The sequence below is a fragment of the Patagioenas fasciata genome, chromosome 26, assembly GCF_037038585.1.
Source record: "Patagioenas fasciata isolate bPatFas1 chromosome 26, bPatFas1.hap1, whole genome shotgun sequence".
In the NCBI taxonomy this organism is placed as follows: Eukaryota; Metazoa; Chordata; class Aves; order Columbiformes; family Columbidae; genus Patagioenas; species Patagioenas fasciata.
Window position 1 is genome coordinate 2,471,785 of NC_092545.1, and position 19,840 is coordinate 2,491,624.

Below are 19,840 nucleotides of genomic sequence, written 5' to 3' on the forward strand. Positions count from 1 at the left end.
TTCACACGAGACTCACCAACACAATGCACTGAGCAGCTAAACTACAGAGGAGATGAGAAACCATTCGCCAGGGGAAACACCCATGCCCAGCTGGGCACCGCTCCAATAGCTCTGTCCCAGGTTTAATCCCACGGTGTCAGGGTACCCTGGGCAAGCGCGTCAGCAAGGGCCGCAGATCTGCCCCAGATTCCAGCTCCCGAGTGTCACCAGCTGACACTGGCTTTTGGGAGCACCACGGGGCTGCGCACATTCCTCCAAGGAATGGTGCCAGTTGGCCAGGAATACCTTCCAAAGCCACTTGGCAGAGCTGTCGTTACAGACACCAGAACTAAATCCACAGCCATATAGTTTTGGAGACAGGTTAAGAAAATTAATCCTGAATGTATTCCCATTTCCTGAGTATGACACACAACCTGTGCCTGACCAGGGGTGATAAGGAACCCCCAGAAGTCCAGCGGATCTGCCCCAAACACCCCTCTTCCCCTCTGTGAAAATTATTCCCTACATTGCAGACTGAGCAGCCGCAAGTCAAGGCAGCTTCTCTGTCTTGAAACGATGTGCTGCAATTATCTCACAGCAGATTAATGACACGAGTGCTTTCCTGAGGAGGAACAGGTACAGAGCCATGGTGCGTAGTGGTCTGGGAAAAGATGCTACAAAGAATTGTCTTGGCACAAATGCTGTAACTGGGGCAAGAAAAGTGACAAATATCTTTGCAGCACGTAACTGCGACATCTTGGCAGTGCTGTGATATTCATGTGATTAATCTTGAGATCTAATCCCACACCTGCCTATACACAGAACTGAAACCGGCAATATGCAATTGCCATTTTTACCCTTGCTCCAAAGACTGCAGAATGGCTCTGCTCTGTTTGTATTTATTTATGAGTGTTTCTCCACTCACCTGTACAGCAACCACAGAAAGGACCTCAACTGAGATCCTGTTAAATTCATCAAAACAGCCCCAGGCTCCCGTCTGGGAAAGGCCTTTGTAAATATTCCCACAAGACTGGAAAAACAAAACAAAAACAAAGATTACAAGAGTGAAATCATAAATGGAATCAACTCCAGCAAAAAATTGATTTTATTTCCCAGCCTGTTTATTTATAGCAATTTACAGTCTATTGTGGGTATTTAGAAAAGTGCATGGAAACAGCAGGCACAACTCAATTATAATATTTATAGCTCTGCGCAGCTTGCCACTTTATCTGCTAATTGCACTTTCTCGATATATCTGTGCACCAGTTTCACTTAAAGGTCACTTGTGCTGAATTACTGATGGTCCCGTTTCCTGGGAGAGCCCATAAGCTAAATGAAATATGATCCGAGGCTACCAAAATCACTGTACCGTGCCAGACTGGCAGAGAGCAAGACTCAGCCTAATGATTCAGTGCTCTGTAGCGGCTGAAGGTTCACTATGTTTTGGGTTTATTCTGGGAGAGGATCCTGAGAAAACCAGGACAGGTCCCTCCCCGTGCCAGGGGCTGCCAGGTCGCGAGCACGCCGAGAAGAAACGACCAGGGTCCAACTATCAGCACAGCCTTGGTCTCAACTGAACAGACCAACATTTTTGAAGAATTACACATGAAATCTAACTCCAGAAAGGAAGGGAAATGCATAATGAGGCAGAGAAGATAGTTCGGGTCTCTGCCTCCTGAAGAACCTTGTGCAAATCTTAGAGAAGGAACGGGAGGAGAAGGAAAAGGCATTCAGCTTAAAGGAGTGTAGCAGGGATTTGGAGAGAGGTGATCACAGAATCCCAGCCTGGTGGGGCTGAAGGGACCTCTGCAGATCCCCCAGTCCAAGCCCTGCTCACGCAGGGTCACAGAGCAGATCACACAGGTGGGTCCAGGCGGGTTTCAATGTCTCAGAGAAGGAGACTCCACACCCGCTCTGGGCAGCCTGGGCCAGGCTCTGGCACCTCCCAGCAAACAAGTTTCTGCTCATGTTCAGATGGAGCCTCCTGTGTTTCAGTCTGTGCCCCTCTGTTGTCCCTCACCCTGGCGTTGGGCACCACTGAACAGAGTCTGGTCCATCCTCTGACACCCACCCTGAGATATTGATCCATTGATCAGATCCCTCTCAGCTTCTCTTCTCCAGCTCAACAGCTCCAGCTCTCTCAGTCTCTCCTCACAAGAAAGAAGCTCCAGACCCCTCAGCATCTTTGTCGCCCACTGCTGGACTCTGTGCAGTTATTCCTTCTTAAACTGGGGAGCCCAGAACTGGACACAACTCCAGATGTGGCATCACCAGGGCAGAGCAGAGCGGAAGGAACAACCTCCCTTGACCTGCTGGTCATACCTCTCCTAATGCACCCCAGGTACCATTGGATTACTCTCATCCTTCAGGTTTGCTTGGGCCCTGAGCATCCCCAGCCCCATGTGACCGCACTGCAGCCGAGGTGGGAGCCATACCTTGTAGTCCATCTGCTCGGAGCAGTTAAACACGTACACCATGATGCCCAGGGCTCGCCCCAAATCTCTCGTAGTCTCCGTCTTGCCAGTGCCCGCAGGGCCTGCAGGTGCTCCGCTCATGGTCAGGTGCAGTGACTGGGTCAGGGTGATGTAACATCTGTCACAGTGAATGATGAATGAAAAAAGGAAATATGTCCAATAGGTCAACTGTGGGCTGCAGGGCAATAGCACTAGAGCATTGCACTCAGCAGAGCCTCTCCTCTGAAAAGCTGTACGTAAGCAGGGGTCATGTCTGAGCTGAAAGCCTTCTTGGCATTAATTACCACCTCTGCTCAGCTCTGTTTTCTCCAAGAGATACTCATCTTCCACCAAGGTCTGCCCAAACCTCTTCATGTCCAGCTTGTGTTCTCTCTGGATCCTCATACAACTCATGGATATTGGGCACATCTCAGGCAGTATGAGAAAAGGACAGCTTTTCTGGAAGACCTGTCACTGACAGAAACCTGCTCAGGTGGCCTATGAGTGAACCCAACTCAAAGCTGCAGCAAGTCCCAAAGTTTCTCCATCATGTTGATGATGGACACTGGGGTGGTGTCCACATGTGAGTATCTATACTACCTGTATAAGCCACAGAGGTGTAGTCAATATAGCCAACAAAACCTGATGATACCTGGGGGCTTGACGCAGCTGACTAACACAGGTGACTAGAGCCACCTGAGATGCTCTTGGTTGCTGAAATGTCACATAGGGTGGAGAGATATGACAAGGGGTCCATAGGAGACTTTTACACTTCTGGATTGGCAGCTGGAAGCCAGGTGGGACAACACAGAGTATCTCAAGTAACCCTAGGTGTCCCCACTGAGGCAACCAGGTAGATGTCTGCTTCAAGATGGGATGAAAGCTCTCTAGACTCACCAGCTTTATGGACTGTGGACATCTTGTGCACAGGAAGACACCCACAAGTGTTTTAATGTGTGAGCTGAATCCCACCCAGGGATCTGATGTACAAATTCCCCAGAGGGTACCACCAAAAACCAGATAAGAGTTAGAGCTCGACCACTGGAGTGCTGGGACATGGAGACAGAACAAGAGGGATACAGGTGTCTGAACTAAATCCATCTTTGGTTGGCATCTCTCTCTCTACCTGTGTGGCAAAGCCCAGCTATGACATTGTGTCCCAGGGACTTACCTGTCGGTCAGCGGAGTGATCACAAGCCGAGGGGTATTGCCAAGGTATTCATAGGAGTACAGGAACTGGGCGTCACAGATGTTGGCAAAGCAGTGCCGTTCCTCATCTGACCATCTGTGCCGGAGCTGTGACAGCCAAATGAAGGCCTGGGCATTGTCCACCTGCAACACACCCACAAACACCATCACAGGAAGGCTGGGGATGCCAGACACATGCAGCTCGGGGGCCAAAATAGCGACTGCTATAAAATTTTCATGGGGGATGACTGGTCCTCACTGCAAGGCAGGTGTGGTGAGGAAGGCCGCCTCCTTGCAATGCGGTGAGAAATGTCACCTCCCCATCTCCCATCAGTAAAGGGGAGGAACCAAATTAGTGACCACATTGGTGGGAGAGGAAAAAATTAATGGCCAAGAGAAAGAGCCTTACAAAAAGACTCCTGAATAGATTTAAGAAGCAGCAAGTCATGAAGAAGGTCTCATAATGCAACCAGAGTGAGAGATGGAGCAGAGGCCATCTAGACAAGGAAGAGGTTGCAGACAGCACCAAGGAAACAGACTGGGGACAGGTGGACAAAGACAGGCATGGCCAGCGCTCTCTGCACAACCAGCAGGCAGGTCCAGATGCATCACTTCACCCCAGGCTGGACCGAGGCACCACTGAGCCCAGCTGAGCCTTGAAGACAGAAACCCTGTGAGCAGCCTGGCTGCCTCTGAGATGACACAGATGAGGGAAGAGCCACAACCCAATACATTCAGGGCATCTTCCCACCCACCTGCAAGGCTAAACACTTGGCATGGTGTCAGGGACAGGGGAGTAGTGTGGGAGAGGTGTTGCAGGAGAAGGGAGTCCCACATAAGTCCCTGTGGCCCCACACCAGACAAAGGACGCTACAAAGAACAAAGCTTGAATGCTTTTTCTTACTTTCTAAAGTCAAAACTGAGACTGAGTCCAGCAGCCTCCCAACACACCACCATCATCCACCAGCACATGTCTTGGCACCAGGACGCAGTGCCGCGCTCTCACTCCTGGTGTGAATCTGCAGCAACTACAAGTTGGTGTTGCAGGGCCATGACACAGCACAGCTCTGCAGGCTTACAGGGGCTTTCTGCACACTTACTACAAACATTGTAGAAATAAATTTAGTCATACGTCTCCCACTGAGACCGGCAGTGATCTGAATGGCCAGTGGTTGGGCCCCCTGAAGCCCCCTCTCCAGCACCCACAGAACTGTGCTGAACTGCCAACACCAACCTTCTGTGCTATCATCTTTGCCACCACATCCCGAGCATGCACGTCGATGGTGCAAATGGTCATGATTTTCTGTCTGTCGCCCTTGGAGAGCTGCCCGATCAGCATGGTAACGAGGGTGTTCAGCTGGGTCACTTGCTTCTTGTGCTATTCCTTCATCGCATTCTCGTAGCCTTCCTCCACCCTGGCAAAGGCAATCCCAACCTCGGTTGTCCACCAGATCTGGGTGCAGCAAAGCGCCACCTAGGGAAATAGGCTGGTTCAGTATCAGGGAAAATACCAAAGCTTCCTTATGTTCAAGAGTGTCGGATCCACAGGGAGATAAGGATGAAACATCCGTGACATGAAATTAAGTATTTTTTCATACAGTAGTCACAGCAGACAGTACAACAAGGATCTGCTCCATGACATTCATTTAAAACACCATATCAGTGATAGACACATTTAGCAGCTAGTTATAAGTAAATCAGCACCTTTCACACGCCTGACACAGCAGAGGAGGAAGAGTTGGAGACCACGAGGTTGTCAGAGGTGCATCTGAGGGGCTCTTCACTCTTATCAGGCCTCACCACTTTGCCTTCCTGCTGCACCTCTCACTGCTCTGGCTGTACAGACTGCACTGCCCAAGCCCCTGGGCTCTGTCACCCAACCAAGAGCCCCAACCAGAGCATGGAGCTCAGCCTGAAAACTCCATCAGGAGACCGCCAGGATAAAGGACAACTCATCCTCCCTCTCTCCTGGATAGCAAGGTGGAGGCCAGAAACATGCCTGTCCACAGCTGCTGAAAGAAGGGAAGGGCAGGACTGATGGGGAACCCAAGAGCTACCTTTCCACGAGCCAGCCTGAGTGGTGATAAGAAGCAGTGGCAGATACCTGGGCAGGATAGTCAAAGAGCCATTGTTCCCTTGGTTTTTCCTCATAAGCCATGACGGCTTCTGTCATCTCATCTCTCGCAGTAGCCCTCATGCTGTCTAGTACATGACTGAGCCAGACTTCAACCTGGAAAAGAGATTAAATCCCAGTAACACATTTGCTCTTCTTAAGTGCCTTTGGTAATTAGTGAAGATAGGAAATGAGGCAAGCATCTCAGTTCTCTTTAGACTGGACATGAGGGAAAGGTTCTTCACCCAGAGGTGCTGGACACTGAACAGGCTCCCAGGGAGGGGTCACAGCCCCAACCTGACAGTGTTCAAGGAGAGACTGGACAACGTCCTCAGACACACGGGGTGACCTGTGGGGTTGTCACTGCAGGGACAGGACTTGGACTCCATGATCCTGGTGGGTCCCTTCCAGCTCAGGACATTCTATGAGTTAACCAAACCTCACAGCCTCCTTCAGACTGGGTAGATTTGGCTAATTCTGGTACTGTAGGATTAGCATCTACTTCCAGACACCAAGAACAGAAGACAGATTTTTTTCTTGAACTCTAGCTACAGGAGGAACCAAAATGAACTCCGTCAATGAATAATTTGGTCAGGTGTGTTCCACCTCCAGGCCATGACAGAATCCCTGGTGGGATGTGGGCAGTCTGCCAGCAGCAGAAGAAAGATGCTGCCAAACTTGGGAACACAATTCCTGCTGAATTTCATATTTCACAGGCAAAGCCCTCAACAAGAAGACAGACTGAACGCAGCAAGCTCCATTGCTGGGGAGCTCAGTAGCCGGTATTACGTACTTTAGCTTCCTGTAATAGACCATGCAGAAAGGTGAAACTACCAGGATAGATAAGCTGAGCAGTAGCTTGATTCTTACATTTCGTACTTTCACTCGTGGTATGAAATAATGAAGACTTGAGAAACAGGTAAAAGGCCTTCTCCTGCCAAACACACCCGTGCAGAGGTACTATGGAATAGCTTAGTCTCTTTTCAGTCTGCATCCCCTCCCTCACCGAGGATATTTGTAGCAAGCTTTAAGACTAACCTTCAAAAGGTCTTAGAAAAAATCAAATTAAAAACCTAGTCAGAAAAATGGCACAGCTCTTTCTCTCACAGTGGACTGCGACATCCACGTCCCCCCTTAGTGAGGACCTATCCAGAGTGACACGAAAGGTTGTGGTGTAAGGAGGTACTAAATCACCACCTCTTCCAGCTTTTCTCATGCACCAGGGGAGAGCAGTGAAGCTCTATGACGTCTTGGCAAGGGATCTCACACGAGGGGCAGGGGAGCAGACTCCACCGGACAGTTTTGATAGACAAGGACTTCCCTCTCACCTGCCCACTGCAGTCGCAGGGCTCGCTGAAGCTGACGTACTCCTCCTCTCTACTGTGCATTCCCAGGCCAACCTTGGTTGGCTTTTGCTCAGAGTCCAGCTGGAATTTCATCCTGGCCAAGCTGTCAAAGAGTTTGGAAAGATGACGTTGCACCTGCAAAACGGGTTGTATAAATAAAGCAACCGAGATAGGACGAGCGGAATGAAGATCACTATACATGTCACAAGCAAAATCATGTTAACAAAATATCTTGGATATTTAGGTAGCACCACATCTTCTCAAATGTGGCCAACATACTGCCAACAAAAGCCTCTTGCTGTCTCTTGTAATACTTCCACCTATTTCTACGTAATTTAGAAAACAGACATGCCTTAATAAATCATGTTTCTCCATTGGGAAATCTTCCATACAGAGCAAAAGCATAGAAAACATTGAAACACCTCATGACTCCTACCCCAAATTTCCCTACATGTAGTGATGAGAAGTCTGTAGCCATTTCTCCACCTCATCCTATTCTCAGCACAACGTGGAGTTTTCTTCACTATGAACTTTCCTGTTTTTCCACTACTAGAAACTGATTTTGTGCTAGTGAAATATCCTAAATTCTCTTTCATGGAGAAGAAAGATCTTTATTTCTGCCTAAGACCTATGATAAACAGCCCAGACCTCCTATAGAACAACCATGTTCACCAAAAGCACTCTTCCAGAAGGAAAAGAATAATTCAGTTCTTTCCTGCTCACCTCCATCTGAGTCTGCAAAGCCAACAGGGAGATGCTGTGGGCTCTCAACATCAGCATCTGCCTGCTGGGAGCTGAGCAGGTCACCAGCACTTCTTCCAGACCACTGCGTAACACACAACTGCATCACTGCGCGCCCCACGCCAATGAAGGTGAGATTCTCCTAGGATTGACGTCCCCACAGAAAGGGGAAGCTCCCAAAGCAGTCCCAGACAGGAGCTGCCTCTCTCAATTACAGCAGAGAGGTAGAAAAACTCCCATAGGGGAGATGAGAAATGAGGGAAAGGGACCTGGGGGTCCTGGGGACAGCAGGGTGACCATGAGCCAGCACTGGGCCCTTGTGGCCAGGAAGGCCAATGGTACCTGGGGTGGGTTAGAAGGGGGTGGTCAGTAGGTCAGAGAGGTTCTCCTGCCCCTCTGCTCTGCCCTGGGGAGACCACATCTGGAATATTGTGACCAGTTGTGGCCCCTCAGCTCCAGAAGGACAGGGAACTGCTGCAGAGAGTCCAGCGCAGCCACCAAGATGCTGGAGGGAGTGGAGCATCTCCCGTGTGAGGAAAGGCTGAGGGAGCTGGGGCTCTGGAGCTGGAGAAGAGGAGACAGAGGGGGGACTCATTCATGTTTACAGATATATAAAGGGGGAGTGTCAGGAGAATGGAGCCAGGCTCTCCTCGGTGACAACCAGTGATAGGACAAGGGGGAATGGGTTCAAACTGGAACACAGGAGGTTTCACTTAAATTTGAGAAGAAACTTCTTCCTGGTGAGGGTGTCAGAGCCTGGCCCAGGCTGCCCAGGGAGGTTGTGGAGTCTCCTTCTCTGCAGACATTCAAACCCGCCTGGACCCCTTCCTGTGGAACCTCAGCTGGGTGTTCCTGCTCCATGGGGGGATTGCACTGGATGAGCTTTCCAGGTCCCTTCCAACCCTGACATTCTGGGATTCTGCGTGAGATGCCCAATGCTCTGATGCTTTCAGAGAAGGAAGGGTGGAGGTGGATTTGTCCATCTAATTCTGACTCACTGACTCACAAAGAACTACAACCCTCCCTCTCATGAGCTGTGCTGCAAGTGGACGCAGCTTCTCACACACATACAAGCAGGGCCAAACCCTGGGAGGTGCTAAGTGACTCTGAGAAGCACAGGGCACTCAGCATCCCCCCAGATCACAGAATCATTTTGGGTGGAAGAAACCCTCAGGATCAAGTCCAGCCATACCCTAGCTCTGGCACTAATCCATGTCCCTAAGAACCTCGTCTAAATGCCTTTTAAACCCCTCCAGGGATGGTGACTCCAGCACTGCCCTGGGCAGCCTGTTCCCATGCCCCACAGCCCTTTCTGGGAAGAATGTTTTTACAATATCCAATCTGAACCTCCCCTGGCACAACTTGAGGCCATTAAGCGTATCTTGAGGCCATAAGCTTATCTCTTTTCAAACCGTAAGTAAACCGTAGAAACTTTTTCTTACATGTAGAAGCTTCTGGTCACAAATCCCCAGCTGCCCCTTCCCAGACCCTGTCCAGTCTGGAGGGTTCGGACACAACCCCAGCACTTGCTGCGATCCTGCTGCCAGAGCCCGAACGCACCTGAATCTGCACAAGTTCAGCACCCAGTTCACGAGGATAATGTCATTGTGTATTTAATCCTCCTTTAGGAATCATCAGACTTTGAAACTACATTGGGAAGGCTGAGAGTGTATCTATGTATGATACTGCTTGACATTTACTTTGATTTTACTGCAAATACTTTTGAATAACAGAAAACACCAGGAATTTCTTCTTACTCAATAGAGCATTTCAACACAGTATCTTTGCTTCCTGTGGTTTTTTTTTCCTCTTCATTTTAAATATCAATCAACTATGTATTTATGATACTCTGTGGGCTGAAATCACCCAGCAGCAGACACAGATAGAAGCAGCGTTAAAGGTTAGAGGGAAACAACAGCATTTCCAAATACACATGCAAACCTGCTCCATTCCTGTGCTCACATCAATACTGAAAATGGTGGAAAGCCTGAAGAAAGTGAAAATACTCGCTACCAAAAGACAGAATTAGGACTTTGTTCATCATCCAACACTCGCCTTTTGCTGTGAACGTTTTGACTGGTTTTATGCACCAACCTCTGAATAAAAGATGCGTCCCAAACAAGGCCAAGCAGAGCTGTGCAGGGGTGGGTGGCAACCCAAGGAAGTCCTGCCTTGGCCACAGCCACTGTCTGACCACCAGCTGTCTTACCTCTTCCAGGCTGTGTTCTGCTCTTCCCCTGGAAACAGGCCATCCCAAAGACCTTTGCATGGGGGAAGGAAGAAGTGGCTGACTAGCAGATGTCTCCTCTGCCTAAAAACAGAGACGTCTCCAAGCCCTCGGTTGTCAACACTGTCACATTTGAATGATCGGTCTGTGGCTCTTTCAACAACAGATGCTGTTTGCTGGCATCCCAGCTTGGGGAACCAAGCTCAGCAACAAGTTTTGGCTGAGATCCTCAAGAAATGGTTTCCCCCAACCTCACTGTATCCCAGCAGAAACAAACCCACTGTTTTTATGGTATCAAGAACATAGCTCTGCTCTGTGCAGTGCTTTCAGAACCATCTGCAAGCATCACCAGGGACAGATGGGACAACATACAGTGTGCGCATTGCCTTTCAGAGACGACAGATGAAGGCCAGCAGTGAAAGAGTTCTTGTTAATCCAAGTGAGGGTGGGAGAAAAGGCACTCAAGAAAGGATAAGCTACAGCTGAGTCCCTAGACAGCATCTTCCACCCTGACATTACTGACAGCTGGAAAATGTGAAGGTGACATAGTGCAAGGCTTACCAGCTGTGGGTTGGTGCCATTGGAAAGAATATCCAATAAATCTGCTGAAGAAACAAAGTAAAATCTGGGAAAGGCCAATCTTTTCATGTCCAAATATTCAGCCAAAGCCTTCTCACACAGGGACAACCTGGGGAGAAGAGCAGAAAAATAGAGCCCAGGACAGGCGGGTGAATATCCTTTAATGTGTCGTGCTACAGTTTGGGTTATCGAGCAGATTCTCCCCTCCCATGGGGAAATGCCAGACATGAGCTGAGCCTGCAGGCTGGTCCTTTACAGCATTTTCCAAATAGATAACAAAGCACATAGTAACTCATAGATCTCTCTCCACTCCCAAGGGTCAAACAGACAAAGAGTCAGAGAATCCTCACCAAAAAGCAGAAACACAGGTGGAAGAAGAGGCTAGAAAGGCTTTGCAGTCTGACTTACTGTTTTAGACAAGCTCTCAACTGCCACAGGTGATTTCACACTAGGATGAAAGTTTCCAAAACTGCTTTTATTCTAATGAGCACATTTTAAAGTCTGATTCAAACCTACTCAGCTTTTTGTGCTTGTGAAGCCTGAAAAGAAACTTGTTTGCTCTGTTCTAAAATGAATCTCTCAGTGTTTACATGTTAAACTGCTGCTGAGCTTTCAAAGTTCATAAATAACATGCAGTTAGTCCTCTGTGGGGAACACGGGCCTTATCTGTTTAGGAAGTAAAATTAGATCTCTATTTTAAATGGATAGTTATTACTGACACAACAGCTATCACGTTAACTTGTTAGGTGTGTTCCAGGTAGAGTAGCTCATATGTTAGGAGAGAACTGTATCCATCTCTGGACATTAAGGTCTTTCTCAGGGAGTTTAGTTATACCATCTGTGAAGGGTACACACACAAAGATAATTTTGTTAACTAAAGCACATGGGATCAGCTCTGCTGCAGATATCCCTGCTTGGACTGCTAAATAGATATTTAAGACACCAAATTTGGGGTGGCAGTGAGGCCACATGTTATTAAAACCAACTGAGTGCCTAGCTTTGTATGTGTGCAAATCAATATTCAAGATAAGAGTTTGCACATACGCAAAGCCAGAATCCACCTTGGGGGCTTCAGGGTGATGGATCATAAATAAAAAGACTCAATGTGTGAATGCAAAGAACGCACAGTCCAGAAGGAAAGCCTTGGAGCACAGGTTAAACCAACTTATTAGAGCTGATCCCAGTCTCTGACAAAATCCTGGGACTGAAGTTGTACCTACCTACTCTGAATGTCCTCCAGTTGTTGGGACAGACCTGGTTTATTGGTGGCCTCAACCACATTTGGGGTTTTCTGAGTTTCATAGGCCAGTTCTTTAAAGTCCACATCAATCCCTTCAAAGCGTTTGGAGTCCTAAAAAGCAACACAAACATGCTCATGGTAAAACATGGATTTTGTGCTAAAGGTCTCCATCCTCTGGGTGCTGTCTTTGGGTTGAGGGGAAAACCTTCTGTCCAGTGCAGACAGGGACCCCTCCACCATTCCAGAATGGCTCTTCCACTGACTTGCCTGAAACTAGTCTGCAAACAGGCACTTGCCTTCTTGTCACTGTATCCCAAAGGGGTTGTGGATAAAGTGCTCCATGCAGGAGGCAATGTCTAGGACCAACCATTTTCATGGGATTTAATTCCCCTTGGAAAACCTCATAAATCTCTCTCTCCCATGTCCAGGTGAAGTACCAAGTTTCCCTGGCTGCAGCAGCAGGAGATGCTCCCACACCGTGGAAAGGCTACCAGCCTCATGTGAGTGCACTCCTCCCCTCCTGCTACAGCACAGGAATCCCAACACCCATCCACAAAACGGGTATGATGACTCTTGTAGAGGAGAGCCCTTCCTTGCCTTCAATGAGGGTATGGAAACCCCATGTCAGCACCGGAGGCCCACATCAACAATTATGCTCCATATCTAACAGGGACTCTGAATTTCTGGAGCTAAACACTGAAGAATAAAGCAAGCTATGTTCAAAACATCTCTGCTCCTCCCTTCTTCCCAGGTCAGGCCTCCTAAGTGAGGCGGGACACTGAACAAGTGTTCCAAGCAGTCCAGGTAACACTTCCACGCTACCCTGTGTTCAGCCCCAGGAGCAAGGCTCCATCTGGAAGGTTGAGCCCTCCCTACACTCACGCCACAGATCCAGCTCCAGGTGAGCATCCCACAGCCTGTCAGCACATCCCCCCAGCCCTGGATGCATCCTGAGGGTGCTCAGCTACAGAGACTTTGAGCTTCAGTCTTTCGTTTACGGAAGAGAAGCTGCTGACTGAGCCACCTGTGTCCCTGGAGCCAAGAGGGCCCCGTGTCCTGGTGCATCCAGCACAGCACGGCCAGCCGGGCAGGGAGGGGATTGTCCCGCTCTGCTCTGTGCTGGGGCGGCCTCACCTGGAGCATTCACTGTGTGCAGGGCTGGGGACACAGGAGAAAAGGAGATAAAGCTACTGGAGGGTGTCCAGAGGAGGGACATGAACTTGGTGAAGGGTTCGGAGGGGAAACCGTATGAGGAGCGGCTGAAGTCCCTGGGTTTGCTCAGCTGGAGCAGAGGAGACTGAGGGCAGAGCTCATAGGGCTGCAGGTTCCTCAGCAGGAGCAGGAGGGGCAGGGCTGAGCTCTTCTCTGTGACAGTGACAGAACCCCAGGGAATGGCAGAAGATGTGCCAGGGAGGGCAGTGGGACATGAGGAAAAGGTTCTTCACCCAGAGGTGCTGGACACTGAACAGGCTCCCAGGGAGGGGTCACAGCCCCAACCTGACAGTGTTCAAGGAGAGACTGGGCAACGTCCTCAGACACATGGGGTGAATTGTGGGGTGTCCTGTGCAGGGACAGGAGTTGGACTTGACAATCCTGATGGGTCCTTCCAAGTCAGGACATCCTATGGTTCTATGGTTCATACCACTGCCAGACAGCTACTGAGATGCAGACAGCTGCCCAGCAGGATGCAAATGTAAATCATGATGCAATTTCATACATGACATTAGATAGCTCCTGGATATTAAGAGCTTGCTGGCACATGGTACAGCCTCAGGGCACTGGTTATCAGCACCTGTATATATTGCCCAGTGAGCGAGGTGTGCCCAGAATCATAGAATCATTTAGCTGGAGGAGACCATTGAGATCACTGAGTCCAACCATAACCTAAATCTAGTACTAAACCATGTTCCTCATCTATACATCTTCCAGGGATGGTGACTCCAGCACTGCCCTGGGCAGCCTGTTCCAATGTCCCACAGCCCTTTGGGGAAGAAATTGTTCCCCAGATCCAACCTCAGCCTCCCCTGGCGCAACTTGAGGCCATTTCCTCTGCTCCTGGCGCTTGTTCCTGGGGAGCAGAGCCCGACCCCCCCTGGCTCCAAGCTCCTTTCAGGCAGTTCAGAGATCAGAAGGTCTCCCCTCACCTCCTGTTCTCCAGCTGAATCCCCCAGGTCCCTCAGCCGCTCCCATCACACTTGTGCTCCAGCCCCTCACCAGCTCCATTCCCTTCTCTCAACTTGCTCCAGCACCACAAGGGCTTTCTTGGTGTGAGGGGCCAAAAACTGCCCCCAGGACACTCAGCACAGCGTGCTCTCTGAAGCAGATGGAGGAACAGTCCAAGCAGAGCAGAGTGCAGGGTTGGAGACAGAACAGTGTGTTGTCCAGGGGTCAATGGGCTGCGCACATCCCCTCGTGGGTGTTCGTCCCACAGTGGTGCTGTCAGCGATGCTGCTCGTGAACAGGGACGGGGGTCACACAGCCAACTGTGGGTCACTCGTGAGTGAAAGGCAGGTTCCTCCACAGGGCTGCGAGTGGTCCAGCGGGGCCAGGAACAAGCTTGGAAGATTTTCTAAATAATCAAGAGAATAGGGAATAAGACTGGAAGCTGGACTCAAAGACAGCCCTGAGGAGGTCACAACCCTGAGGAGGGCATCAGTGACAACTCTGCTCAATTTTCTGAAGCTGAAGTGGGAGAAGAGCTGCTCTCCTGCTGCACCAGCACTGGAGGCAGGGAAGCGGACACTGCAAAGCTGCCTGGTCCAGCTCTGATTTGACAATTTGCACCATCTGAGTAATTATCTCCGTCTTCTCCCCTCCAAGGAAAGAGGGAACATGCCTGTATCACTGAAGGAAGCCAGCAGCCTCCTGCTCAGCCTCCAGGAACTCTGCATCTGCTGTGCAATGGTGGAGGGGAGGAAAAACAGTTTCTCAGCAGGGTTCAGGCACAACCAACAGTACAAAAACATCCTGGGGCAACACTGGGGAAACTGCTGTAGCATTAAGGGAGCCTCCAAGAAAGCAATGCAGCAAGAGAACAGTCCTGCTTGGGGGAACACGGCAATATAGACAACCTTCTTCTGTGTAATGGAGGCTCTTCTTCAACGCTTTCCACACAGGAAAAATAGGATTTGGGATTTCATACCTTAGGAAGCTGTGCCCGTATATCTTCTGAGCCTATGAATATGCTCTCCAAGTGAGACCACGTACGCTGCACTTCGAACCAGAGAGAAATGACGGAATCTGTTGTGGACAGCTTCCTCTGCCATATGGACACTTCCTCCAAGAAGAAAGCAATACATTTGGATGTCATTAAATTCTGCAGCTGCACCTGGTTGTCTTCTAAAGTTTCTATGAGTTCCTCGTCTGACTTCAGCAACGGGATGTTCGTCCGGGGGTGAGGCTCATACTGAAACTCCATGGTGCTCCAAGTCATTTTTAGCTCCTTCAGGACTTTCTCCATACTCATTTCTCGTACCGCTTTGTCCACAATGCCACGAACCTCATCCTCAAAGTTATGGAGGTTGAGCTTCAGGAGGTCAGCCAGCGTGGTGTCCGAGTCCATCACAAACCTCACACCCGTCACCTGCATCAGCTGATTCCAGTGCCTTTCCCTAATGGCGGGATTTTGAAGTTCTGCCACAGCTTTCAGGGCCGTCAGCACGTTCTTCACCTTGCTGTCCAGCCCAGTGAAAGCATCCCACGCCCTCACCTCCTTATCCAAATTCCGAATCTCTCTTGCAAACTTTTTACACTCCAGATCCATGTTTTCCACGTTAATATCCGCCCATTTGGTGGTCTGCCAGTCATCAAGGCAAGTGCCCACAAGGGAGATCATATCCCAGAGCTCTTTGAGAAGACACAGCTCCTTTCGGCACTGCTTCAGTTGTTTATAGTCTGGCACTATGACTTCAAACAGACCAGCTGATTCATAAATCGAGGTCATGGCTGACTCCATTTGTTTAATCTCAATGTGCTTTGTATCCAGCAGTTGATAAGGCTTTTTGGTGTCAAACCTAGAAAGAAATGTTTATTCTTCATAAGTGATATTGTAACAACTTCTAAAGAAAACATAAAACAAATGGTGCCTCTGAGACACAAAGCAGACATGATACATCTATAGTACCCATTGATGGTGCAGCCACATGGCACTGCTGACAACCCCTTTAAGCAATATTGTGCACTCAGCATCCAGATTGAATCTCTTGCTAACACCTTACAGTGTTTGCAGGGACAAAACACCCAGGGCATAACAGATACAACACCGTGAGCAGGTAGGAAATGTATGCAAGGGTTCAAGAACACATCCTCAGGACACTCCGAGATGATCCCATGAAGCTTTTCTTCCTCAGGGCTTCTCTGATGTTATAATTTCACTGTACCTGAATGGTGCTTCTTTCCGAAATCGCTCTCTGAATCTGTGTTGCTCAACATCAAACGCCGCACAGCTCTTGCGCACAACTGTCATTTCGTTCGCCTGCAGAGGAGCCACATGCTGCTTCACAGCTATCGCCAGCTTCTTTATATTGTTCCATTTTTCTGGCAGCTCCTGCAAGCAAAATTTAAATGACGGTAGGCAGTATTTGCTATTTGATATAAGATGTGACTGATCTGTTTATGGACAATCACAGAACAGGAAAAGCAACAGATTCCATGCCTAAAACTGCAAGGAAGTTTTGTTGTGATGCAAAAGCTAAACACAATTTGGGATAAAACTTATCAGTTATCCACAATTTTGAAGACGAATGAAGACTGAGACTTTAAAACTGACTGCTCTGATTGCAAAAACATGTTAAATAACTTCAGAAGAAGGGTCCCAGACCAGATCCTGGGCTCCCAGGATGGCTCAGTGGTTGAGAGAGCACAGTTCTCCTGACACCGAGCCCAGCGGGACCCAGAGCTGGCTGGAGGCAGGAGGGTGGGCTGAGGATGCAAGTTCATCAGATCGTCCGGCTTCCCAGAGCTAATTAAGAAACAGAGCCTGGGAAATTTCCAGCCAGCTCTTAGAGCAGAAGATATTATGCCAGAAGGACTTCTACAGAGCTTTCTGGGGCAAATCCCTCCAGCCTGCCTGTATAATATTAGCACTAAATAAGACAGTTTCTTTCTCAGGACTGCATCCAAGCTGCTGGTGCACAGCACTGCTAACAATCCACCCTTTGCACCTGGGATTTTATTTAGAAAGAGATTTGATTTCTTCTCTTCTCACTAGACTTCTCGAGCCAAATCCTCACCCCAGACAGTGACACCAGCCAGGGCTCTGCTGTCCTCAAGTCCCACAGCTTTGCTCTCCCACTTCCCCAGGTACTGTGCCAGCCTACAGGAAAGACTTTGGGCTTCTTTTCATCCCAGTGCACATAGTTGAGAAGACTAATGGAGATGCACCAACACTATGCAAAGAAGCGAAATAACCTGGAGGCAGCAGAGGCGGCCAGAGCAGGGCCAGTCCCTCCTGAGGGGTCTCTTTCTGGCACTTCATGTTCCAGTCTCTGTAGAAATCACTATCCATGACCATAGCAGGGCACACATGGAGCTGCTTCCTTGTCCTTCTCATACAAACTATCAGCTCCAGCCCATCCATCTTCATGGCCATGGAGGGAGCGGTACCTGGAGGAACTTACTTTGGTTTTCCTACTGTGTACAGCAGTGAATGAATTATTCAACTATGTGTTGCTGTCACTTGCCAGAAAGAACGAAACTGTTTTGTTATCTCCTACATCTGAATGGCTGCCCTGCATACCTCATTTCTTCTGTCAGAAAAATAAATCAGTTGTTCAAATCTACACGCACAAACAGGCACCAAGCAAGCGGCTCTTGGGCAGAGGAATCAGCAGAGCTGGGTTCCCCATAGCACCATTTTTTATGCTGAACTGAAGCTGCTGTAGCAGCCAAAACATTCATTTAATGCAGCTCTTCTGTTTTTCAGGGTGTCTGTAGGAATCCAGTTATCTTTAGGACCCTTACCCGTGTCAGATTTGGTGATACAACCATCCGTGGATCACGGCTGCACCAGCAGAAAACTGGGGGATTGCTGAACCCCGCTCAGGTCCCATCCAAGCCTGCAGCAGAGGGAGGAACTTCTCCCCAAAAAGCTCTGCCTTAAACCTGGTGTCCTACACAGAGCCCTCTGCACACAACGCCCCGTGACTAAGGGGTATCCATCAGTACGTAGCCACACGCTCCTCCACCGTAACATGGTGACTGCTGCCAGTTCCCCAAGGCTGGCTGGGCATCCCACAGGCTTTTCCAACCTTCACCTCATGGTCCCCTGTCCAGAAATGAGAAGAATTCCCCAAAGAAAAATTGATTCATCAGGGCCAGATGTGGAAAGGTGCTGAAATACTTTCATAACGTGCTCCCAGTGATGTCCTTTGGGTCAAGCAGATTGGGTGTTATAGACCTAGTGGAGGACTGAAGTCCTATGAGAAGGCGACTCCTCTGCCAACATTATCCTTCCCATCTCCACAGTTGCCAAGAACTGGCTTATTTAAAAATAATTATAATTCAAACTAATTAACAGATGTATTTGAAAATGCATTAATTTTTTTCAAGAGTAATCGCTGAGAGTTGGAGCAGGCAATTCTATGTTTTTCATACATAGCAAAAGGCTTAATCTCTGCTTTAAAAGAAAAACCTCAATATAACTCCAAAATTTAGAGCTATTAAGGCACATCCCACAATAGTAAAATACTATCCACTGAGGCCCTCTAATGACAGGGAGTGGGGCTTTAAATATTCCTGCAATGCTCTTAAGCTCATACTCTTTGACGCTGGCTACTTGGCAAACCGCCGTGTCCACCGCAGCTTTTCACCCACCTCCAGTTGCTTATAGACTTCCTCCGGCAGCTCTTGCTCATACGTCTTCAGCAGTTCGACGGTTTGCTTCAGGGGCTCGAACATGGCATCGGTGACACTGTGCCTTTCCTTAACGGCCAGGAGATGCCCCATGATCTCCACCAAACCATCATAATCGCCTTTTTCAACCTTTTTGCTCAAACCTTTGCCAGCAGTTTTTATGAACTCGTCCAGGTCAGACAAGCTGTAGAACACAAAACAGGAAAGCACCAAATGAGAGCAGTTCCTACCGGAATCATCCAGGCAGCTGGACTGGCACGGAGAGGGAAAGGCCTGGCTAACTCTGCCCATCACATGGCAACATGCTGAGGGCATCAGAACCACAGTTCATGCTCACAGGGATCCATAGATGTGGTACAGCTTCCTGTGAGGAACGGATAAATGGGTTGGGACTTCACAGGTTGGAGAAAAGGCATTTGAGGAGCACAAGTCTTACGAGGAGCAGCTGAGGGAGCTGGGGCTGTTCAGCCTGGAGAACAGGAGATGAGGGGAGACCTGATCTCTGCAACTGTCTGAAAGGAGGTTGGAGCATGGAGGGGGTTGGTCTCTTCTCTCAGGTAGCAAGTGATAAGATAAAATGGCCTCAAATTTCTCCAGGGGAGGTTCAGATTGGGTATTAGGAAAAAAATTATTCACAGAAATGGCTGTCGGGCCTTGGAACAGGCTGCCCTGGGCAGTGGTGGAGTCACCATCCCTGGAGGGGTTGGATAGACATATAGATGAGGTTCTCAGGGACATGGGGTAGTGCCAGAGTTAGGTTATGGTTGGACTCTGTGATCTTGATGGTCTCTTCCAACCAAACAGATTCTATGACTCTATCCTATGATTCTATAAGGGAGACCTGTGAGCTCGGGTCTGTGGTCTGAAGAGAGTGAATTTGAAAGGACAGTTTTCATGTCATCTCTTCCAATACAAGAATTCAACAAATGAACCTGGTAGGTTGTAAAGCTACAACAAACAGGGATTCTTCTTCGCACGCTGCCTTATTTCAGAGGGTAAGTCTCTGCTGCAGAAGGATGCAGATGTTAAAAATTCACAGCGGTTCAGAAAAGCAACCGAACATTTGTGGGAGAAAAAAAAATCCATCCAGGTCTTTAGATACAAAGGTACAACCCATGACTC

The 19,840-nt window shown here is 49.0% G+C and overlaps 1 pseudogene; it reads right to left on the minus strand.

The window, feature by feature from the left end:
• LOC136112251 (dynein axonemal heavy chain 9-like) overlaps positions 1-19,840 on the minus strand; it is a 79,875-nt pseudogene that overhangs the window by 26,190 nt on the left and 33,845 nt on the right.